Genomic DNA, 23,260 nt, shown 5'->3' with positions numbered 1-23,260 from the left:
AGCGGAGAACCCAGTGAATGTTTTTTATTAACATTTGCAGAGGACACACTAATCTCTTTCCCCTCGACGAGGTGCTGTCGAAGTCTCGCTGGGGTTTTGTGCGGAGAGGAGCTCTTCATTGTGTCGTCTCTGTCGCCTCTTGGAAGGCTTTGATTTCAATTGTTCCTCATTAGTGCTTCCATTCGGCAGAGAAATGCATTGGCCGTGAAATATTCAACAGTTCCAATGTGAGTTGAAACTCGCTCTTCTGACAGCGAGCAGTTTTTCTTAAGATCCAAACAAGTTTTGCAGCATAATTTACAGTTCACTTTGATGCATTTAAAGGCTGTGTGTCTTTGTTGTTGTTTTTTCGGGGCTTTGGGAGGTGGGGGGGGGGGGGCTCTTTGATGGTGTTGATCAGCCCAAGGGAAGGCAAAGTTTAATTTGTAATTGTTTCAATAGAATAAGAAAGCCTGTAGTGCTACAATCTGATTGAGTCAAAGCTGTACGTTAAAATGACTAATGTCTTGTATTTGATCAGAGATTTTTTCAGAAGCTGTAATGTTTAATTAAGATATATATATATATATATATATTTATATGAACTAATGAGGTAAAACAACACAGCCTGCCTCCTTCAAATATCTTTTTTATCTTTTACATTTGATACAGCCACTCAATAATAACAGATTTCGTTATCATTATTTTTCTAATTTAAATAGGGCAATACATTCCATGTAAATGGCCAAGAGAATTCATCCAAATTATATTTCCCAAAAGTGGTAAGTAGAATAATCTTGTGTTGGCTTGTGTTTTATTAACGGCCAAAGCTCTGTTCTGGCTGTGAATGGTCATTGTTGTGTGATATGAAAAGAGCCGCCGCAAAGCCCAAAATGAAGTGGCTAACATTGGTATTCAGCTTGTTAAGCTGATATTCTCTTCACATCAGCCTTTACATTACCAGTTCCCTTATTCCAGAAAGTCATTTTAATATTAATGAAATCAGCTGTTGCTAACACCTGGAGATGAAATATGCGGTATGTATCAGTGTGAGGGAGGGAGGGTGCGTGCATGCAAATGGGATTTTAGAATGAATCAGATTATTTCATGAAGTTATCCAATCCCGGTCCAGGTGGTTAAAGTATAATTACAGGTGCAATATGGATTTGCACTCATGATAAGAAACCAGGCTGGAGTGTTGGGAGCGTACACTCACAGCAATGAATAGCAGAATATGAACCTGATTGTTTACGTGTGGCGTGAAGAGAATAATAATTGATGATGCAGTGGTTACACACATATCTCACCTCTTCTCATGTCAGGGGCCACCGGGTTTATCGCTTATTTGACCAATTCAACACTCACCTGGTCTCAAGGATGAATGAACTCGATTGTGGCGGTCAAAGGTCAAACTTTTGAAATTGTTCCCTGAAGTTGTAATTGTCATTCAAAGCAGTTTAAAGTATTCAGACATTGAACAGCCAATTCCAATGAGGTCCTGTGTAAAGCACCACGTGACTTAATTATGAGTATTATCAATTATTTATTATTGTTAATCTATTATCACACACATGTTGTCTCTTATTTGTTGCTTGGATTGTGGGTTCGTATGTTACGAAATGCTCCAATATGGCATGTATGAACACACCAGAGTCTAACATGAACTCGTCCACAGGCGAGTGCATCTCGTAAATAAAATAAGCAGACAAAGAGACACTTTTCCGGCCCAATTCCCAGAGCAGCATAAGAGGGTGCACTGACTTGGTCACGTCAACGATCACATTAAAGGAAGCCAAACACAAAACTGCTCACCAGTCGGCGCCTCCCGGCAATTAGGGCGACCAGCCCGAGGGAGTGAATGACAGACATGAGACCCTGCTGCTAATAGGGTTCATGGCATTTAAAGAAAATCGCTCCTTGAGTCTCATCTCAACATCTGTCCTCTCTCTCCCTCCGCTCGCTCGTACACAAAGCCGGAGAAACGTTGTGACGCAATGCTCAAAAGAGCTTATTTTGTAAAGATTACAAAAAAGGGCAACATTCTATGACCCCCCCTACAGCAGGAAGTGATCAGAACAATGCCTTTCAGAATAAGAGACAGCCTTACAGGAATTGACATCCAAATTTGATCTCTGTCAACATAAAATACTGAAAAGTGTAGCTGTCTGCAGCACAACACTAAAAAAACAGGTCGAAGCAAAACAAGCATCTCCCTCAGGCATGAATAATTTACAGTGCACAAATCATCTCAGAATCTGTCAGCTCCAACCGGTCCCAAGCACAGCTGGATTCAAACCTCCATGTGTGCCAGGGTCTTTAATCTTGAATGACCCACACACTCATTTATTATGACCAGAATTACCAAAACACAGACACCTGGTTTAACATTTTATGAACACGTGCATTCTCCAACATTTTACCTGGTGACCCCCCCTGAGTCGGTCTTGAAGCTATAGGGTGGATGGCTTAGTGATTTCGTGCAGACATTTGGGGTTTCCACTGTATGAATCCTTGGAACGCCGACTGGTCTCCTAGCATTGATACCCATGGTCTTCCCAACAAACATGCTCAACCCAGATGCGGAATGTGACCATGTCACCATGCTGTCATTGCCCCTGAGCTCACAGCATTGCTGTGTAAAAATCTCACAGATCAGTTAGCATCTCTGTAGTCTTTTATTCTCGTTATTTTCTCTGACACATTGGGTTCAGCGTCTTCGGGTGCTTGAAACAGGGAGTGTCCATGTCCTGATGACGTTGGACACATTTGTTGGAAGTTTGATGGTCACATCGATAATCATAATCGTCTCAGTGTTAGTTTATAACAGCTTTTTCTCTTTGAGCAGATGTTGTGCACATGTCAGCAACACAGCCAACAGAATGCACTGCCGAGGAGGGGCAGTGGGTTATTTATATATGCCTCTGGGTGATTTGCTCTTGATTTGATCAGGTGGAAACTGACTTCTTCTGACAGCCTCTTAATATGGCAGCACTCAGACATCAGCAAATGGACTGACCACGTACAAACAGGACCACGCTGCCAGCAAGGGCTCTAACTCCCTTCTGTTCCATCCCCTATTTCCCTCCGTCATTCCTCCCAAGCGCTCGTTTTGCCTTCTGGTTTTCTGTTCTTGCAGTTCTCCATAGTTATATTTATTAATTGTTAATTCTGTGTGATGCATCAGCCTATGTATGCACAGGCGGTATTTTAAGATGACTATTGTAGCACAAGCAAGAAATACAAAAGGGAAAAGATTATCATTTTGTCTCTCTTTACCTCTCATATTATTCAACTCTCTCTTATTACAATCTTTCACCTATGTAAAGAAATAACATCAAATGCACAGGCCTCCCCTTGTCTTTCAAAGCTACACAGGTTATGATGGACAAGCATCCCTCTCCCCGCAGACAGTCATCCACACGTTGAGTGCAGACATCCATAAACATAAAACCTGGCCCACCGTCATAAAAAAACTTGGTTGTGCCTTCTTCTTTCACAGAGTGACTTTTCGCATTCACGATGCATCGTATGACACGGCTCAGATCTGTCGTCAACTTTCATTCGGCTCCTGCAGTTTTTTTATGTCCAGTGATGCCTTGTGGGACGATTTAATTAAGGCATGTTAGACAAAAGGAATGCAAAACGCAAGCATTCGAAATAAAATATGTTCAAGATAACAACATCGTTTAGACCTTGCACTGCCCTAATATTACCTTTTTGCATCTTTTGCATCTGATCCTGATAGTTGCTGTCTGTGCTTATCTGTTTCAGGCCAATGCGTGGAGCACCCCATTTAGCTTCTGTGGCAGGAGCCCACAGTACCACCAGAAAGAATGGGCCCAATGGACAGAACTGGTGGACCCTCAAGGTCTAAGCCAATATTTCACTGGAGATAAGCAGCGAATGAGTTACATCTGCAAAACATATTGTAGCATACATTTAATGCACATGTTTTATGCTAGGGTAATTGTTGTATTTCCGTATCTTCAATACAATACAGCTGTTCATAACATTGCCTCAGGCTTTTCTTTCAGAAGGAAGTCAAATCATTGTTGAAGCTTCTCAGAATGTTGACAGCGCTCCAAGAAACACATTAACATGCAAAGGCGTAAAAATCAAATAATGTGCTCTGAAGGTTTTCCTTGTGTCCATCGTAACATTTGACAAGAAATGAATTGGCCCTCATGGGTGGAAGAGAATTACTCGGTTAAAATGGAAGTGGATGTGAATTGTTTGTGAAGGAGGGGGGGACAGATAAAGGGAAGGAGCAGAGACCACGCTGTCAGCATGGAGGACTACTCCACCTTTTTATCCCTGAAAACAACAACGTGGTGGATCCTCAGACGCTGCTCATCATCGAGATATATCTTCCATTGGGAACCATTTCATTTCCCCTTGTTTGCCATCGTTGGCAACCACGTCTAAAACAAAATAAAAGTAGGGAGCAGATCACAAAATGTTAACCAATACAAAAGGGTTTTTTCATTCCTGATATGAATAAATATTGCTGTAACACCTGAAACGGAAACCAGTCAGTGCTGCAGGTGTGTTGCTGAGTCCAAATTGTCCAAATCACAAACAAATGAATGAAGCTGACAAAAAAGCAGATGAAAAAGAAAAGATTTAGGTCGTGTCAAAGTAAATGAACCTGATCCATGGATGGCACTGTTCTATCCAACGCTCATTGCCCCCATGTTTGTAAACTACGGAGGTAGTTATCCTACAGTAGATAGTGTTCATTGTGTGCAAATCAATACTTGGCAAATCAACAACCTATTAAGGGGGATGATTAACTAAAACCTATACACAGCTTCAGTCGCTCCTCTGTAGGAAGTGCCATTACTCTATGCATTTCTTACAACTCTTCAGCTTTAAATATAGTAGAGTATAGTATTCTCCGCAAAAATAAGGGTTTGCATCATTTTAAAATATATATCTCAACCCACACCCACAGTTCTCTGTCACTTACACAATGAAACAGAAAGTGTGCACTGAAAGTCTTGAAGGGTTTAGTGCAATTCATTTAATCTAGTGGCCATTAAACTTGCAAACAATGTGCTTGTTTATCATAACAGCCGAGGATGCCCTGGACAGACTTGTTTATGTCTCCTTGTCTCTGGCTGAGTGTCCTCACTTGATAAATATCCCATTAACTCTTCTGTTCCACTTAGCAGTCGGGCCATGTGGGACTCCACTATGACCACACACACAAACACACATAGTTTTACATGCTCGTGTTCATCTAAACGGTCATGTCAAGTCTTGCACACCAAAAAAATAAAAATACCGTGACACAAAAAAAACATTGTTACTGTCTCCATTCCTTGCCCACACAAACCCACAAACACGCACACACACTTGAACTGTATATTTTTGGTGTTCTCGTGGGCCTGCTGTGTCACCTAGTTAGCAGTGTTATGTATCACCTCCATCTATGCAGGTCTCCTTACATGTCCCCAAAGTCAAAATGCCTCAGCAGCCATTTATCCTCCATGCTACGCAGGATTTTGGAATAAGGGGGGAACATAATTCGCAAGCGCAAAATCAAATAAGGCAGCCGCAGTAACATTCAATTGGTACTTATTGGTTCCTTCTTGACTTAATTGCGTTTTTCCAAAAAACAGGCAGATCCCTCCATTGAAAGTGGGAAGATAAAAAGCGTTATTCCTTCAGAGAATGTTTGTGGAATGGTGAATATTGGATGTTTTAAAATGTTGATGCCTTGGATATAAAAAATTATGATGACATTGTCACGGTTTGGGCGGATTTCTTGTTAAATTTTGTAGTTAAAAAGTCATTTTCGTTCAAATTGTGTTCGCGTTTGAGTCCTGCCTACCCCCCTGTCCTGACACACATGTCACAGCTGGTTACCTCTAAGGTAACTTGTTCATAGATTGACTTTGTAAAACTCCGTTTTTTTCATGGATTGGAGAATTAAAGGTGAATAAAAATTAAAAGGCTACAACTAAATACAAATGTAGTAAGCTGGTTACAAATGTTTTTTATGCTGTGAAGGGGTAAGCAAGGATATCTGGCCAATAAATGTCATGCCATTAATATCTCCCTATCACAACTTGTAGTGTTTATTGTTACTCAAGACTCATAGATCATCCGTACTATTCTCCTCTCACTCATCTGTCTCTTTGTTCTGTGGCTAAGAGCGTTATAATTGCGCGGTAGCTTTTTAGCTGGGCTTAGCTCAACTTTTATCCCCAGTTCTATTTTAAGCTCCCTCTGTAAGTTAAATAGGACCCTCAGAGGATTCTCTCTCGTTCAAAGTTTGCACGTACCTTCAAACCTCCCATCAACTGTGTCACATGCCTCTTCCAAAATCAGTGTGTAGCAATCAGGCAAATTACTGCTTCACAGAATTGGGGTTGAGTCCCGCTTGCTAAGACCGAGGATCAGTTTGTCTCTTATTCTCTCACTTCAACACACAGCCAGACACACATGCTCAGTTTAGGAAAAAGCACTCTTATACCCATCCATTTATTTAATATGGCCATTTCACAAAAGATCTGTTGTTTGTGGCCCGTGGCGCTGCCTGCTGTTTCATGAACAGTAAATGTTCTGTCCCACTGTAGTCGTTTTACTTTCTCTTTCTGGAGGCATTTCTTGTTGTGATATTGCACAATGTAATCAGTTAAAATAATGTCGCATTGCTAGAATTTAATACAAACTGCAGAGGCAACGGCAGGAGTTTGGCTGCTTTACGCAACGATGAAATGTCTGCTGAGATCACGTGACCATGACTTCTCACTTCAGAGCCCCTTTTGAACGGAAAACAGAGAGTATGGAAGCACTTCAACACTGATATAAAGGGTTGGAACATTTTGTATTCTGGAGATGCACCATCATAAGCGAGGTGTCATGGTCTGCATAGTTGCACAGTTCACACACACACTGTGCCGGGGAAAATGAAAATGCAAAGAAGGTCCTTCAGATGTTCGGCTACGCCCGCGTCTGCACTGCAGATGTGACTGTCGAGAAGACGCGCATGCAAGCCTCGTGCACATGTGAGGATGGATGTTGCAGCGGGATCAAGTGGCACGTGTTTTCCATCGGGTTGCCATTTGTAAGGTCATCCCATCAGTAATGTGTCTTTTTGGGGTGGATCATAAGACTTCCCTGCTCACCCGCTTCACTCCAATTAAAGCAGATTTTAAATATTGGGCTGTGGGTCACGTAGTCTTTTCATCTGGTTCTGATAAACACATGAAATATGTTTTTAATTAGGTTATTACAGTGAAGCAAAGTGATATAAATTATCTGTTTGCTGACTTCATTAACATCATTTCATTATTTCTTTGGTTTTCCTTGTCAGCTGTGGAGCAGACGAGCAGGTATGCATTAGATGATAGGTATGCATTAGATGATAGGTATGCATAAGATAACGTCAGCCTGAGACACATGACGTATCGCCTCCACAGAAAACAAACATGAACAAAGCAAAGCTACTCCCTTCTGCACCCAGCGCAAAGTAGTCACGTTTCTCTAATTCAGTGGAGTCTTGGGAGCATTAGAAATAAATTGGAGTCATTTTTCAACTTACCCAGGCTTTGTGTCAGAGAGAGTCAATAGTCTGCTAAATACATGGTGTTAGAAGTCCGGGTCTGGCGCTGTAGGTTTGGCTGCAGGCCATTATTGGAGCCCTCATGCGACACAGATCTATTGGCATCTGTACCTTACATGGGGATTAGTTCTGAGAGCCAAGGAGCCTGTGAACGCTGGGGAGGAAGAGGTAACAAGACTTCTCCACTGTGTCTGCGAGGGGGGGGGAGGAATAATTGTGCTCAGAGGGTGTCGTGGTCTGCCTGCACACCAAGGGACTTTCACTTCGGCATCCAGCCGGACTGGAACAGAGAGATATTTTGTCAAAGGGTCAAAGGGTCTGCCAAATTTTTACTTAATTAATCAGTCAATTGTTTGAATTCACCCGAATTAAACTAAAGTAGTTTTGTGAAACAGGAAACAAAAGGCAAACGTTCCAAGTCTATACATGATGTCTTTAAATAGTTGTCGACTTTAAATATTTTGTAACAAAAACGAAAAGACTACTATTGTGAAGTAACTTTATTACTATAAAGTTCTCCAGATATCTTAATGTACTGAGCAAGTCATTAACAGAAAACATCACTTCATCGACTCCAGAATCGAATACAAAAATGCCTTTATCTAATATCAAGAAATAAACTAAAATCAATCAATAACCCAAATGAACCTATTGCAAAGTAATATTCTTTGCATCGTGGTCATGGCTAATTTACTGAGTTTCTTTAGATTGCATTGGCCTTTTCTACATTTCAGTAGTCTGTATTCATGTCTCATCTGAGCGTCTGTGTGTTAAATCATTCCCTCTTTATGTCGCACAGATTGGCTTTGTTCCAATGACAACCCTTTGGCTACTGGACTATTATTCATTTAAAACTCTTCAGTGTCAGCTAATACAACTATGACTCATTAAATGTAGTATTTCTTTGAAGGTACTGTTTACAATAGCAGAACATGAAGCTCTATCGTCTGAAAGTCTTAGTTTTAGTGTTATGTAAAAATGCGGTGAATGGAACTTGCACAGAAATAAAGTATTTCAGGTAGTGCTGCGCTGTACGATCACAAAAACTTCACTGCAGTTTTAAAAAAAACAAGATAACCTCAAAATAAGTAAAAGTACCTACGATTTTAAAAGATTTTATTTTCATTTTTTTCTTAAAAGTTGAATAGCCACTATGAACACAGTGTTTTGCTGCAGAAATGAGGGTGACTATTAGCTTAGCTTGTGGCTGTCTTCGATGTCGTTGGTATATTGGAATGCAGCCGGTCTCTGCTCGTCGGCATCATGTCTTTGCAAGAATCCAAATTCCAACATAGGTGTTCTGCTAAGGACGATGGGGTCAATGCGAGTGATCAGCGTTAGGGGGAAAGGGCCCATGGTTAATCGGTCAGGTATTGATTGATGGGGAGGGGATTGAAAAAACACATAATGCACTGGACATTAAAAATGGTGAATGTGATGAGCCATTATATCGCTCGGAAGTAGATCATCATATCGTATGCGCAGACCTCCATCTGAGCAGGTTGAATCACCAGGTCAAAAAAGAGGTCAAAGAATTGAAGAGAGAGGTTTAGGATGAAAGATCAATTGAGGACATCGCATGTCACTGCATGTTATTTCATCTTTGTCTCATAAGGATTTGTTTAACCGCTGAACAAATAAATGTTATTATACTCCACAGACCTCTGTTGGTAATGTTGGCGAGACTGGTGATAATTTTCTCTCAAGTCATTAATCAGCAACCTTACGACCAATCATGTGTCAACTAGCGGGTATCACCTTACTGGATCATTAATCACACATAATTGCAGGCTGTGTTGGCGAGCTTTGTTTCATGAATTACAGTACATGCTAAAGATTCTTACACGCTGTGACAGAAAAAGACTAAACTCTCTGCGTTGTTGGAATGGATGAATGCGCGGCGGAGGATGTCTTTCGATTGTCACGAGGGGGACATCCACAGTTACAGCTTTAGGTGTCCGCTTGTCCTAATTCCTACAGTGAATCTTTTCACAGGGCTGATAATGGAAATAGAAATGATCAGAAGCCACACACCCACGGAAAAATGAAAACGCCACAGTGGGATAAAAACGGAGAGAGAGAGAGAGAGAGAGAAAGAGAGAGGGAGGTAGATTTGTGGGTTATATCGTTGCGCACGGCCCCAGAGAGGAGAGGAGGAGAGTGGGAGGACTGATTGTCTTTGTAGAGGCTCACAAAGTGCAGGGTAATTAGTGCTAATCATGCCGTGCTGTCACCTAGGCAGCCGAGATTATCTGACTTCTATTGTCGCCGCTGCTATCATCCGACTCGCGCCATAAGTGCTTCCCCCGTCCCTTTGTTCCCGAGTGCGACTGGACAGCTCTTCTCTTCACCTGTCTCTCCGTCTTTGTTGCTTTCAGACCAACAACATGTCAACAAAGACGCTGGGTACTGTCAAGCCTTGGCGTAGCTCGATGGGTCCATGAAGTTTCAAGTCTATTTCAATAGTTCAAACTGAGGTGTTGACGTCTGTTCCCCCAGTGGCCAACTGTCACAATCAAATGAATAGACCGCAAGCATAGTTGACCTGACTTTCCTGATTAAAGCACATAAACCTTGTGTATATGTTTTTAGTTTTAGTTTATGACACGGCCAACGTTGATTGGTTTAAAAGTTTATTCGATTATCCTTCGATCCTCGCTGCATTCTGACAGCGATGCTGCTGTCAGGGTTTTGTGCCGCGGAACTGTCCAAGGTGCTGGATTATATTCCAGAGAAAGCTCTCCGGCTCCACACAGTCCTGACTAATGCAGCCCCTGCACTGGGATGAATATGCAACAGCTTCATAAATGACAATGAGTAACAACAACATGAGCCGGTATTTAGAGAATACGTTGATTTAAATCACTCTCAACAATCGGTTTGCAGCTGTCAAGGGCGTGACAGGATGAAGCATTCATGTTTAACATCTCATTTTCATGTATTTCAATATTTGTATCATTTCATGAATAGAATATGCCTGTTACATGTGCAGCTCGTACATTGGCAAGATTCCTCGCGGTTGCGTGTGATCTTTCTTTAATCTTGTCTCGTGTGTGCATGGGTTATGTGGGTTTGTTTGTGTTTTCTTGATTTCGTAAATCCCATTAGCATTTTTTTACTGTGAGAGGCTATGCCTCTTTGATGTGAACCTGCTATTATTGTCATCATCCATTATTTGAAATGAAAGCTTTGGGTTCGGTCTGATTATTAAGTCGCTTTAATGAGCGCTGCTGTGTTGGACGTTGCTGTGAAAGAAGTAACCCATGAACGAGAGGCGAAGTAATCTTTGGGTTTTGCTCGGTATTTACAGCAGGATCCCCCTCCTAGGAAATAGTCCCAATATTCCTGCTACCACCTAAACTTTCTTAGACCTGCTTTAATGAACTCACAATCAGGCTCAAGCCATGTGCACTTTAACTCGAGGTCACAGGCATCGACTTACAGGGCATGTGTTCCCTGCATGTCTTAAAGTGTTGCGCAACGGCGTGATTGATAAGCTCACCCTCACACTCCCTCGGGCCAACACACCTGAGCCCCAGATGTCTGTTCGGCTCCGGCGGGAAACCGGCGTCTTCTTTCGTTCCGCTCCTCCGGCGAGTGAGCCATAATCTGGAGACAATAGGTTTAGTGGGATTATAAAGGGCATCGGAGGAGTTTTCATGGATCACAAAGCTCACAACCAATCCACAGATAGCTCTCTGCCTCCTGTAACAATGTGCTGATCGTTCATCTTGTCTGGTTGGAGTAAGCAGCCTCAGGGACCTGGGTACCTACGTGCAGGGTCGGTGAAGAAGGTCTGGGTTCAATGTTCCGGAGCCCTGAACAGAAAACCCAATTATCTCAGCATTTCAGTTTAGCCTAATTAGGCTTGACTGATGTGCCGCGGATTCATTGTGTTTCTAATTAAGTGCCCATCAGCGCCAGAGAAATAATGTCTTTATGGTACATCAAAACCAAGCTGCACTCTGCTGACATGATTGAAAAACTATCCTTTGGCAATCTTCCTGAGTGGGGGGGTCGCGTGGAGGTTGTTGTCTCCTTCATCTTGTGGGCTGCCAGGGACAGAATGTGTTGTGGATTGAGATGGAAGTCTTTCTAAACCACCAAGAGAAACTAAAAACGGAGTTTGACATTTTGAAACAGTAGAATTGATGTTATTTTTCTTTATCAGTGCATATCGGTCACCAGGGGTTTTACTCTAAAACACAAAAGTTATTAATGCTGGAAAATATGATTTTCAAACTATGTTCAATGACTACATTTAGATTATCACGTGATAAATGGATTTCATAATCTATGGTTGCTTGTACTGTATGATTTGCATAGTATACAACATCTATATGGAACATTTTTGTGTTTTCAAACTAAGTATATATATATATATATATATATATATATATATATATATATATATATATATATATATATATATATATACAGTATATATATTAAATACTTGCTTTAATTGACTGGAGATTTTTCAGCTTTATTTTAAAACGGGATGCTTCGCACAAAAATAGTTCTCGAGTCGATTCAAGGACAAACACAGAGTACGGGGACTTGCAATGCCATTTTGACCTGGAGGAAAGTTTTCCAACCTTCGGATATTCTCTTTGAAACATCGCCTTGGCGATGCCAATTCATAAACAGTGCATTCATGCATCAACGGGAACTGCTTGGCGAAGCTGTAAAGAATGTCCTGCACACAGACACTAGGAAACATGTCCCGACCACTCTAACAAAGTGGCCCAGATAGTCGGGCTTTTGGCCTTAATCGACATCATGAATGTATGTCTTGAGGAAACCCAAATAGAGTACTGTGAGTTTCTTAAGGATACAACTTCTATGAAGAATACATTTAAAACCAGCCACCTTGCAGTAGAGTCTACAGATTATATACACAAACAGATAACATAGCAGGTGGTCTCTTGTATTTTCCCATATATTTTTATTTACAGCAGGACTTCACACATTTTTAGTTTCCAAGAGTTGAAATAAATCAACACATGAAAACATTTTTAAAAGCAAAGGAAATATACAAAGGCTAAAAGATTATATTTCTAAAAATGTATTAATCCACAATGCTTTTCCTTTCGTAAAAAATTGTGTTAATGCAAAGAGGTTATATAGACCTTTACATTTCTTTCAGTCTTTGGAGAAAAGGGGCATAATTGTGGATCACTATTTTACTCACTAATCCGTAGCGTTATATATATTTTTCATTTAATGCTCGTTTATAGTTCTACTCAAAAAATTGTTAACGTTTAATAGGTTTTGCTACATTGCATTTATCTAAAGGTTTAGTCACTTAAAAGTGTCCGATCAATAATACAAATATGCATTATTATATATTCATTAACCAGCAGTATTTAAAGGAATTTGAATGAACTCTTATCAGCAGCAACAATAAAACAATAAAAACACCAAGGCATCGACGATTATAATCCAACAACCAAATATATACACATCATGAATTTGTCTGTATGTTTATTGATTAGCATTTTGATATTTAATGACTTTAATGACTTTAGTTTGCACATACTTTTCACTCATAGTAAAATTAGTAGTTTTCCATTTAGATTTCATTTTAATGTGGGATTATTAATGCATTCAGGTACATTTTTTTTATTAAAAACATGACAAACAGCTGCCACGTTGGATAGGAACCAGAGGAGCTGATGTGAAAGGAGCTGATCGGCCATCGCGGAAGTTATCCAACACCAGAAGCAACGTTTTCCCCCCCAAAGTTCATACACTCGCAGCCCGTGTTTGCTGGCTCCCGGCCTTTCCTCAGTCGATGGCCCCTCAGTGGTGTGTTCTGTTGTGTAGACCAATTTAAAGTCACCCAATGTGCCGGAGGGGGGAAATCAATGTCAATATGGCTCTGGGGATAGTGACCAGTGTTCCAAACAGGTTTCTAATGATAGGACCTTTTCATATACACTATCTATGGCAGATAATTGGCACATAGTTATGACAAAATAACTGTAAAATAACAGAAGGGCGATTAAGCATTGAGATGGAAAAAAAACATTTTTCAATCTCGGCATCATTGATTCACTTTGAATTTAGGAAATATGTAGCAGCACAAATCATTAAGTGCTTTGATAGGCTATCAGAGGGACTGCATGTTCACATTCATTTATATTTATGGAAAAGGGACAAAATAGAACCAGGTAAGAATTTGATAAGAGTAAAATATTCAATGCACAGGTTGTCACAATGACTGACAGGTTCCGTCAATCCATCACTCAAGAGCCCCCGATTTGAATTCACCAAGAAGAGTCACTGTGCCTTTAATGGTAAAACCATCTTGCAGGGCACTGCTCTGTACGTCTCTGTACGTCTGTGTTAGAGTGTGTGTTCTGTGTGTGTGTGTGTGTGTGCAGCTGGTGGGATTTTATTTTATCGTCTAGTGAAGCAGAAATATGGGAGGCAGTTGGAGAGCATTGCTGCTGGGAGACATTTAGAGGAGCTGTGCAGGTTTCTCTTGGGGGGAAATGGGCACTCGGAGGCAGGTGATTGCCTGAATAGCCCTAAACCGTACTTTTAGTTTGTCCCAGTCAAAAGATGATTTCTTCCTCTGTGAAATCAATTGGCGAAAAGATGGAGAAAAATAAGCAAACTCAGGAGGGATGGGGGGGGGCGTACTGAACGCCCCGGGTTTAGGGTTAGGGTTAGGGTTGAGACGGACCCAAGCAAAAAATGTTCCGTCTCTTTCGGCTGTCGTTGAATACCGAACATCACTCATGCTGAGGGGGGTGACAGTAATACTGTATGTGAGTGGACAAAAAAGTCCAACCTGTAAGAGGGAGAGAAGAGGACAGCCTGTACGTTCACACGTGAAGTAGCGTTCCGCCCTTCGCCGCTTAATAGTCCCCGAGACGGTGAGAGCAGCTCTGTTGTTTTTCATCTTTTTGACAGAGGGCCCCGACACTTGTTTTTTTTTTAACAGAGGTGTCATTATCAATATTCACTGTGCGCCGCGGAACACTGTCGGAGTGATTGAGTGAGTTGTCGCGAAGATTCACGTTCTTGATCGGTCATTTATTTGAGTTACTCCAAACTGCAATCAATATTTGAATGAGAACGATTTAAAATATTGTAACCCTTAATCATTTTTTATTGTCACTGAATAATGCATTTGATTGTCCCTGATTATAGAAGAAAAGGAGACAATACAAAACACACATTATGTAGAAATATGGACACAGGTTGGTTTTATATTAAATAGAAACGTATTGTAGAATTTAACACTTGAATTAAGGCTGCATCTTGTGAATACTGACTCACTACTCCCCGACTTCTGCTTTGCATTTAGAGGACAATCGCTGATGAAAATCCCTTGGATCAACAATGCCTGTGTGCCTAACTTAAACCAAAAAATCCTTTGTGATGTTTACTCACTCCTAAAGGTTGGACCACACTTCTCCAGAATCCAGTTTGCCTCAAGTAAAGTTGCAAAGGTTAATGAACTAGCGACTTTAATTTCAATTCTACGCAGCACTCAGTCTGATTTTAAAATGTTAATAACAATAGACCAGCCTGGTATTTTTAGTATAAATATGTCAATTATATATTTTGTATCTATAAATATAAGCAAAAAGGAAAATAATTGGTACACATATGAACACAGAAACATATACGTATTCTATTTGGTTTCTCTTTGCGTTGTTTTTTCATCACAAAGGCTTTACTGACAAATGCATCATTTTTTCTGACTAACGTTCAATCAGCAGGTGTCTCTGCTTCTACTTCAATTCATTCAATCATTTTTAAAGTTGCGTTCACATAATCCAGAAGATTATCTGCTCCTGGTGATGTAACAATGGGCTCTGAGCTCACAACAGAATAAATTCTTCCGATTCAAGCACGCAAAATCAGTGGGCTTGTTTTGATTTTGTGAGACTTTGAATGGCTACATTTTACATACTGTAGAGTTATTGCCACATTTATTTCGGCCCTGCAGACACAGGCCATGCATCATTCATGACGATTCAGAACATTGCAAAATTGTTGGTTATTTTCCTCTTTCCTGAAAAGAAATAGGATGCTAATTTTTTTTATTGCAGCAGCCTCATTGAGATGTACGAGCTCCAGTAACATTGAGGCTTTGTGTTTCTGTAAAAAACATAGTTGTTTCCTTTCAGCACGTACACAGCCCGCATTGACCATTTTTGAATAGGAAATCTCACCTCAGAAAGCACAGGAGGTGTTTCTCATTTCTTGCTGTGCAGAAACCTGTCTGACATGGATTGCATTTGACGCGTGAAGAAAAGAATCACATCTTTTCGGTACTTTCAACAGGGGTTCCTCTTCTGACACAAGTATTAAACAAATCACAAATGCATTGGCCGCTGAAAGTGGACCTCGGCAAGTTATGTTTTTTCAATAACAGCAATCTAACACGCCCCCCCCTTGCCATGCCTGTCTGTTTTGATTGCTTTGATGGGGAGGGAAAACAACATGTTTTCACTTTCCTCTCAATTCGGGCTACAACTAAATAATTGTGGTATTCTGATGAAAATATCACAAGCATGAAGATTGGACACATTTTAAAATTCTAAAACATTTAATACATTGAGATAAACTCCACCGATTGTCCATAACAAACACCATGTTGTTCATAAGTTTACGTGCAGAGCACCCTAGGTCAAAGATCCATGATCGATTTTATAATCGTATCATCTGATCTGAGACCGCATGTTCTGGACATTCTGGTAATGAGAGGGGCAGAGCTGTCAACTGATCACCATCTGGTAGTGAGCTGGGTCAGACGATGGGGGAAGAGGCAGGACAGACCTGGTAAACCCAAGCGTGTAGTGTGGGTGAACTGGGAACGTCTGGAGGAGGCTCCAGTCCAAAAGATTTTCAACTCACACCTTCGGCGGAGCTTTTCTCACATTCCTGTGGAGGTAGGGGACATTGAACCAGGGTGGTGCACGTTAAAAATCTCCATTGCTGAAGCTGCGGCAGTGAGTTGTGGTGGACACCGGCGGTCAGGGAAGCCGTCCGACTGAAGGAGGCCTTCCGGGTTATGATATCCGGTGGGTCTCCGGAGGGAGTTGCAGTGTACCGACAGGCTCGAAGGGCAGCAGCCTCTGCCGTGATGGAGGCAAAGCAACGAGTGTGGGAGGAGTTCGGGGTAACTATGGAGAAGGACTTTCGGCCTGCACCAAAGTGCTTCTGGAAGACCATCCGGCACCTCAGAAAGGGGAAACGGGGAACCAATCAAGCTGCGTATAGTAAGGATGGGACCCTGTTGACCGCGACTGAGGAGGTTATCAGGCGATGGAAGGAACACTTTGAGGAACTCCTAAATCCAACTACTATGCCCTCTTTGGTTGAGGCGGAGCTGGAGGAGGGATTTTCGTCAATTTGCCTGGTGGAGGTCACTGATTTAGCCAAACAACTCCGCAGTGGCAAAGCCCTGGGGATTGATGAGATTCGTCCAGAGATGCTAAAAGCAATGGGTGTTGAAGGGTTGTCTTGGATGACACGCCTCTTCAACATTGCGTGGAAGTCTGGGACAGTGCCAAAAGAATGGCAGACCGGGGTGGTGGTACCTCTCTTCAAAAAGGGGGACCAGAGAGTGTGTGCCAATTACAGGGGTATCACACTACTCAGCCTCCCTGGTAAAGTCTATTCCAAGGTGCTGGAAAGAAGGGTTCCCCCGATAGTCGAACCAAGGATTGAAGAGGAACAATGCGGTTTTCGTCCTGGTTGTGGAACGACGGACCAGCTCTTTACTCTTTCACGAATCTTGGAGGGGGCCTGGGAGTATGCTTATCCAGTCTACATGTGTTTGTGGATTTGGAGAAGGGGTATGAGAAAATGTGTGTGGTGCTGCGGGAGAACGGGTTCCTTACTTGGGGCCATCCAATCCCTGTACGCCAAAAGTGAGAGCTGTGTTTGGGTGCTCGGCAGTAAGTCGGAGTCGTTTCCGGCGGGGGTTCTCCAGGGCTGCACCTTATCACCAATCTTGTTTGTGGCTTTCATGGTCAGGATATCGAGGCGTAGTTGGGGGGAGGAGGGTCTACAGTTCGGGGGGCTGCGGATTTCATCGCTGCTTTTTGCAGACGATGTGGTCCTGATGGCATCCTCGGTCTGCAGCCTCCAACTCTCACTGGAGGGATTCGCAGTCGAGTGTGAAGCGGTTGGGATGAGGATTAGCACCTCCAAATCTGAGCCCATGATTCTCAGCTGGAAACCAATGGATTGCCTGCTCCGGGTAGGGAATGTGTCCTTAGCCCAGGTGAAGGAGTTCAAGTACCTCGGGGTCTTGTTCACGAGTGAGGGGAAGATGGAGTGTGAGCTTGGCCGGAGAATCGGAGCAGAGGGGGCGGTATTACACTCGCTGTACCGCACCGTTGTGACGAAAAGAGAGCTGAGCTGGTCATGAAGGATGGGTCAAGACCAAAGGAACTAGGTAACGGGTACAATCGGCCGAAATGGGTTTCCTCAGGAGAGTAGCTGGCGTCTCCCTTAGAGATAGGGTGAGAAGCTCAGCCATTCGCGAGGAGTAGAGCCGCTGCTCCTCTGCGTTGAACAGAGCCAGTTGAGGTGGTTTGGGCATCTGGTCAGGATGCCCCCTTGACGCCTCCCTTGGGAGGTGTTCCAGGCACGTCCAGCTGGGATGAGGCCCCGAGGAAGACCCAGGACTAGGTGGAGAGATTATATCTCTACACTGGCCTGGGAACACCTGGGGATCCCCCAGTCAGAGCTGGTAGATGTGGCCCGGGAAACGGATGTCTGGGGGCCCCCTGCTGGTGCTGTTTCCCCCGCGACCCGACCCCAGATAAGCGGCTGAAGATGAGATGAGATGAGATAAACTCCCTTATAAATAAACTTATTGCTGACTTTAAGTATTTTAATACAAAAAAAGATATTAATGCAAAAAACCAATGCAGTACTATTGCCTAAAAGCACTGAAACATTGAACCAGCAACAGCACTTTTTATTCTTCAACTTCAAGCCCTCTGAATACAACAGTGTAGGATGGTGACTGAATTAGCACAGCTAAGCGTTTCAGGCTCCAAAGGTCAGCAGCTTGCAGTGATTGAATGTTAGCCTGTGTAGCACGAATGAAATGAACTACCGTTGTGCTTCATGGAGGGAGACAAGAATACAGAGAATGAAGAAAAAGACAAGTACATCTGATGGAAAGGGACAGTCCACGTGGAGGCCCAGGAGACCGACTGCTCCGTTCACAACCACAATCATTCACGGCCGAGAGTCCTTGGCTGGGCCTTTTTTCTTGTTGCCACCAAATGTCATCTCCTCGTCCTGTGCTCTTTCCTCACGCGGACCTCTCACACATGAAAAACACATTTTAGGCTTGATTTATAGTCTTGCTTTAAAGTGTTATGAAGCCTAGACCACGATGTAAGTAACTCTGCCAAAAGGACTGCAGGAATGAATGTGCAACTGCATCTACACACTTTACTTCAGGTTTACAGTGGACGCACAGCACACAGAGGTATTTCAGGAACTTGGTATCTTGTGCATGAGACGTTTCGGCGGTGCAACACTATTCACAGTAAAGTCGCAATACTGTTCTATTTGTTATGTTCATGGCAACAGCAGTGTTTTGTTAATAATCATTACTAACCAAAATTAAAGAAAAAACTGCTATAAGCGGAGAAGACAATGTTGATTACGGGTGACATTTTCAACAGTTGGGCTTTTCACACTTCAGTGGGGATCCAAATGATAATTGTTATGCTCATACAATGAAACCAGAACATTAGAAATTTGTCAGAGCAAAACAAACCAAATGTTAAGTGACATGGTGCTCACTTATTACGATACACCAGGTCCCAGAAAAACTCTTCCACCACATTGGAGTGTTTTTTTGTCACATACTGTAAAATAGGAGACATGCCAGCCTTCATGAATATGCTTTTGTCCTGTTTTCCTTTCATGATCCATTGAATGCAGAAGTGGAACTTTTATTTACATAAGTTATTCATCATTCATTTCATTTTCATTTTCATTCAATTGTTGTAAATGTCAGCTACCTTTAGATCAGAAGGGAGCCCGTCTAAAAGCCTGCAAAAATAGTTTTTAAGGTTAATTTTACTCCAAATGGACTGTAATATATGAAATGAACATGATTCTGTGTTGACAAAGACTTGGGACAAGCAATTGAGACCACAAACTCATGTCTACAATGTTTACTGAGTCTTTTGTGTCCAAAACTTGAACGCTAAGCTCCTTCTCTCTCTCGCTTTGTGAATCTTCCACCCTTTTGGGCGGAATTTGAATTTGTTAGGACCCCATTGAGTAACACATTTATGTTACAAATACGACATGTTTTCTGAATATTGCCTTTGTAGGCTTTGTTTTGCTTTTTACTTTGTCTTTTAAATGTAGCTTATGCGCAAGTTCAGTCAGGAAGAGAACCAGTCTTTAATACTTATGCTATCAGCTGATTAGGGGCGTGCGCATTTTAGTGACCAATCAAATTCTACGCACGGTTGCCTGGATCACGTTGTTGCTGTCAAACTTTAAAAGTTTCTCCTCTCTGTTGGCTGTCAGCTGTCATTTTCAGGTGATCGGACCCTCCTCCACGCCAGTCACCTCCAGTCGCCATTGGCGTTGTTCCTGGTTCGTCGTCAGGTTGCTGCTATTCATTTCACCACCACCACCAGTGTTTGGACTCCCGGGCGATTGGGCCTATTGGACCTCAGTCCTTCATGATGGAGTCCAATCGCCAAAGAAGTTGCAAATATTTGATGCATGTGTAATCCATTGTTGTTTTACTATTAAATAAGTCTCTCCTGATTGAACTTGCTCTGCTCCACTCTTTAAACAGTTGCGCAACATGTGCTGTAACAAATGGGTAAATGCTTTTCACTGTCGCACCCTTCTACTGTCAGCTTTCAACTTTCTTCCCAATATGATAAAACCCATCATGGAAATCCTCCGAAGCTCCAATGCAGCCAGACACGTTGTTCCTACAGAGCTGCATTCAAACACGAACACCTCCCGGGGAGTGGTTAGTCTGTCAGAGAAAACCACCATGCTGGGCTGCGCCACCAACTGAGATGCTGAGGGTGCCAAATATAGCCCCCCCCCCCCCCAGCAGGGGCCCATTCTGTCTGGCGTCTCTTTTAAATGCAAGGACGTGCGGCCCATTGGAATTGCCGTATTAAACCCTTGGCAACTTCTCTGTGGGGTTATAAAATTGTTATTCATGAGTTATATTTGTCATCCTGATTAACTGAGGGATTCTTAATCAGGACGACAAGAAGATGAAGATATTTTTTTTGTTCAAGCGGTTCTGTTTCTGCCTTGGTAATCCCTCATCAACGTCCTAACCACCTTTATTCTCACCTTCAAAAGGAATCCTAATGTTTGTACATGAAATGCATGTGTCTTTAAATAGGTTAATATTTTTACAACAAATTTCCAATACTGTCCTCTGTTTGTACTGAAATGTAATACAGTCCACTTCTGTCCCCTCCCAGGCCTGCTGTCTCATCTCTCTCTCTTTACCTGTAAGGGAAGGAGAAGCGGCAAGCGTGAATAATCCGACACATCTGATTTGTCGAGCCATTACCCATGTTATTTGCTACGGTGGCTTCTTCAAGCAACGCTTCCCCATGAAATAAATACATATGAGCCTCGTCTGCATCCGCCATCAACATCCCCCCCCCCCACCCCGTTCGGGACTTTCTAGAAGCATGGTGGGAAAGTTCTGCTCATAAACTGGCTACGGATGAAGTTGTTTGGGGAGGACGCGAAAAAAACACTTGAGCTGTGACAAAGGCATTATTGTCTTCAATAGGGCGAAAAACAATGTGTGCATGCGTGAAAGGTGTGACGCCCACGGATGAGAGCGCAGCAAACACAGAGAAGCACGTCACAGAGGGCAAAAAATGAAACCATAACTCAATTTTGTTTTGGTGACTCATTTAAATGCATTACAGCATATTTTAAACAATTTAGCAATACGTGTTGTTCAACTATCTACTGAGGGCACGCAAAACCTCTTCGAGATCATTCATGTATATACATTAGTATACATATATATACATGTGTGTATATACTTGGATATAATAATATCTATTTGGTAGATTTTTAAACTCTCACCTGTTTTTACTTTTGCTGTTCTTGTTTTTTTTTTTTTTTTTTTTCTTGTTTATTTGTATAAAGAAACTCTATGTACAGTATGTGGAGAGTAAAAGGAAAAACCTGAGTCAAATTTCGCATCTTATGCTTATGCAAACGTTGCTTATAAAGCTAATTCTAGTTCTGATTTTCTACTATTAAAAAAAAGTGATTTTTGAACACAAATTATTGTTATGAATGCTTCAGTATGTGATGAATCACATTCTATTTCTGCCCGCGGGACTTTCATTTCCTGTGTGCCCGCCTGTGTGCATGCATGTGCCTCCTGCGCGCCGTGCTGCGTATGTTTAGACTTTCACGGGGCCTAATGAGAGGCTTGTGTATCTGGGGTCGTGTGGGTGGCAGCTCTGTGCTGTTTGTGTGACGTGCAGTCAAAAGTCTGTGTTGACTTGATGTGTGTTTGAGGTCAAGCTGTGGAATTCAGACGTGTGGGTGTGTGTGGTCAGCTGTGGTAAAACGTGGATTTCCCCCTCTATGGTTTTAGCCAAATAAAGTTGCTCAGAAACCACTGCAGAAAGGGAAAGAGAAAGTCACTCTTTCCTTTATTTCCCGTTTAGGTTGCATGAAAGAAGAGATGTAATCTTCAGAATTCCATTATATTTCAGGATTGTTTTGTCATGTGGAAGGAAATTATTGAGTGACAAGAAGCCTGCGTTTCGGCTCACGAAACCAAAAGCAAGCGAAAGTCTTTAGGTTCGGAAGTCAGGCTGCCGCTTCCATTCAGTGACAATAAAACGGCGAGATTGCGATGAATCACCAAACTCATTGCTGCCATTTCTAACCCACAATGGGTGACCCTCCCTGGGCGGCTGTCACAGCTGGCCCCCGAGCCTGCATAATACGGGGGCCTAAATGTCACAGCGCCTTTTTCTCCACAGAGGTAAGACAGCAGGGCAGCCTAAGTGCTGGTGTTCCCACTCAATACCCAACATGTAATGCTCTTAAAGGAGCGTGCAGACGGCGAAATGATGCGAATTAAGTGTGGAACTTTGACTGCGGCATACTCCATAAAAGCAGTACGTAAACACATGGCCAGGTGTCACACCGCTTTCTTGAGTTTCTCATAGTCCTCAGTTTTCCATGTCAATAAAATTGCACATAGTTCTGGTTCCACTGGATGCAAAACCTTATTTAATCACGGTCACCAGTATGCAGTGCAAATCCCCTGAAGTAATAATAATTTAGGAAAACTTTCTTATCACATAATTGCTTTCTTTAAAATGATGCAAAATGTCAAAAAAAAACAATATATATGGAAGAACAAAAGCATATTCCCACAATGCTTTGAAACGACTCATGCAGTTTATAACGGAGTTTGTCTGTCCGTTACCAGACAGAAACACGTTATCAGTAAAGCAAAAACACAACTTTCATCAGTGTACCATGTATTATTTACAATCTTTCATTAAGCTTTGCTGACACAGTGAACTCTGAAAGCCCTTTGGATGGAAGACAAAAATTTCTGTGTGAAAACAATAAACGTGTCAGGAAGCGGTGCTGGTGCAGGCTGAAGGAGGCAGGACTCAAATGCAGGATCTTCCAAACAAGTGCTCTTTATTCCAAAACAAAACC

At 42.2% G+C, this 23,260-nt stretch overlaps 1 long non-coding RNA gene across 1 annotated transcript; it reads right to left on the bottom strand.

Annotated features, from left to right (window-relative positions):
• Positions 1 to 3,195: 3,195 nt before the first annotated feature.
• Positions 3,196 to 4,589, bottom strand: LOC119220666 (uncharacterized). Its single transcript, XR_005120610.2, has 4 exons — positions 4,496 to 4,589; positions 4,284 to 4,400; positions 3,693 to 3,893; positions 3,196 to 3,574 (listed from the first exon to the last, which is right to left on the bottom strand). It is a non-coding gene; the product is annotated as an uncharacterized LOC119220666 (long non-coding RNA).
• Between the last annotated feature and the right edge of the window lie 18,671 nt (positions 4,590 to 23,260).

Source organism: Pungitius pungitius, chromosome 12 (assembly GCF_949316345.1).
Source record: "Pungitius pungitius chromosome 12, fPunPun2.1, whole genome shotgun sequence".
NCBI classification, from domain to species: Eukaryota; Metazoa; Chordata; class Actinopteri; order Perciformes; family Gasterosteidae; genus Pungitius; species Pungitius pungitius.
Note: the sequence above shows the minus strand (reverse complement) of the source record. Positions and strands in the feature narration are given on the sequence as shown.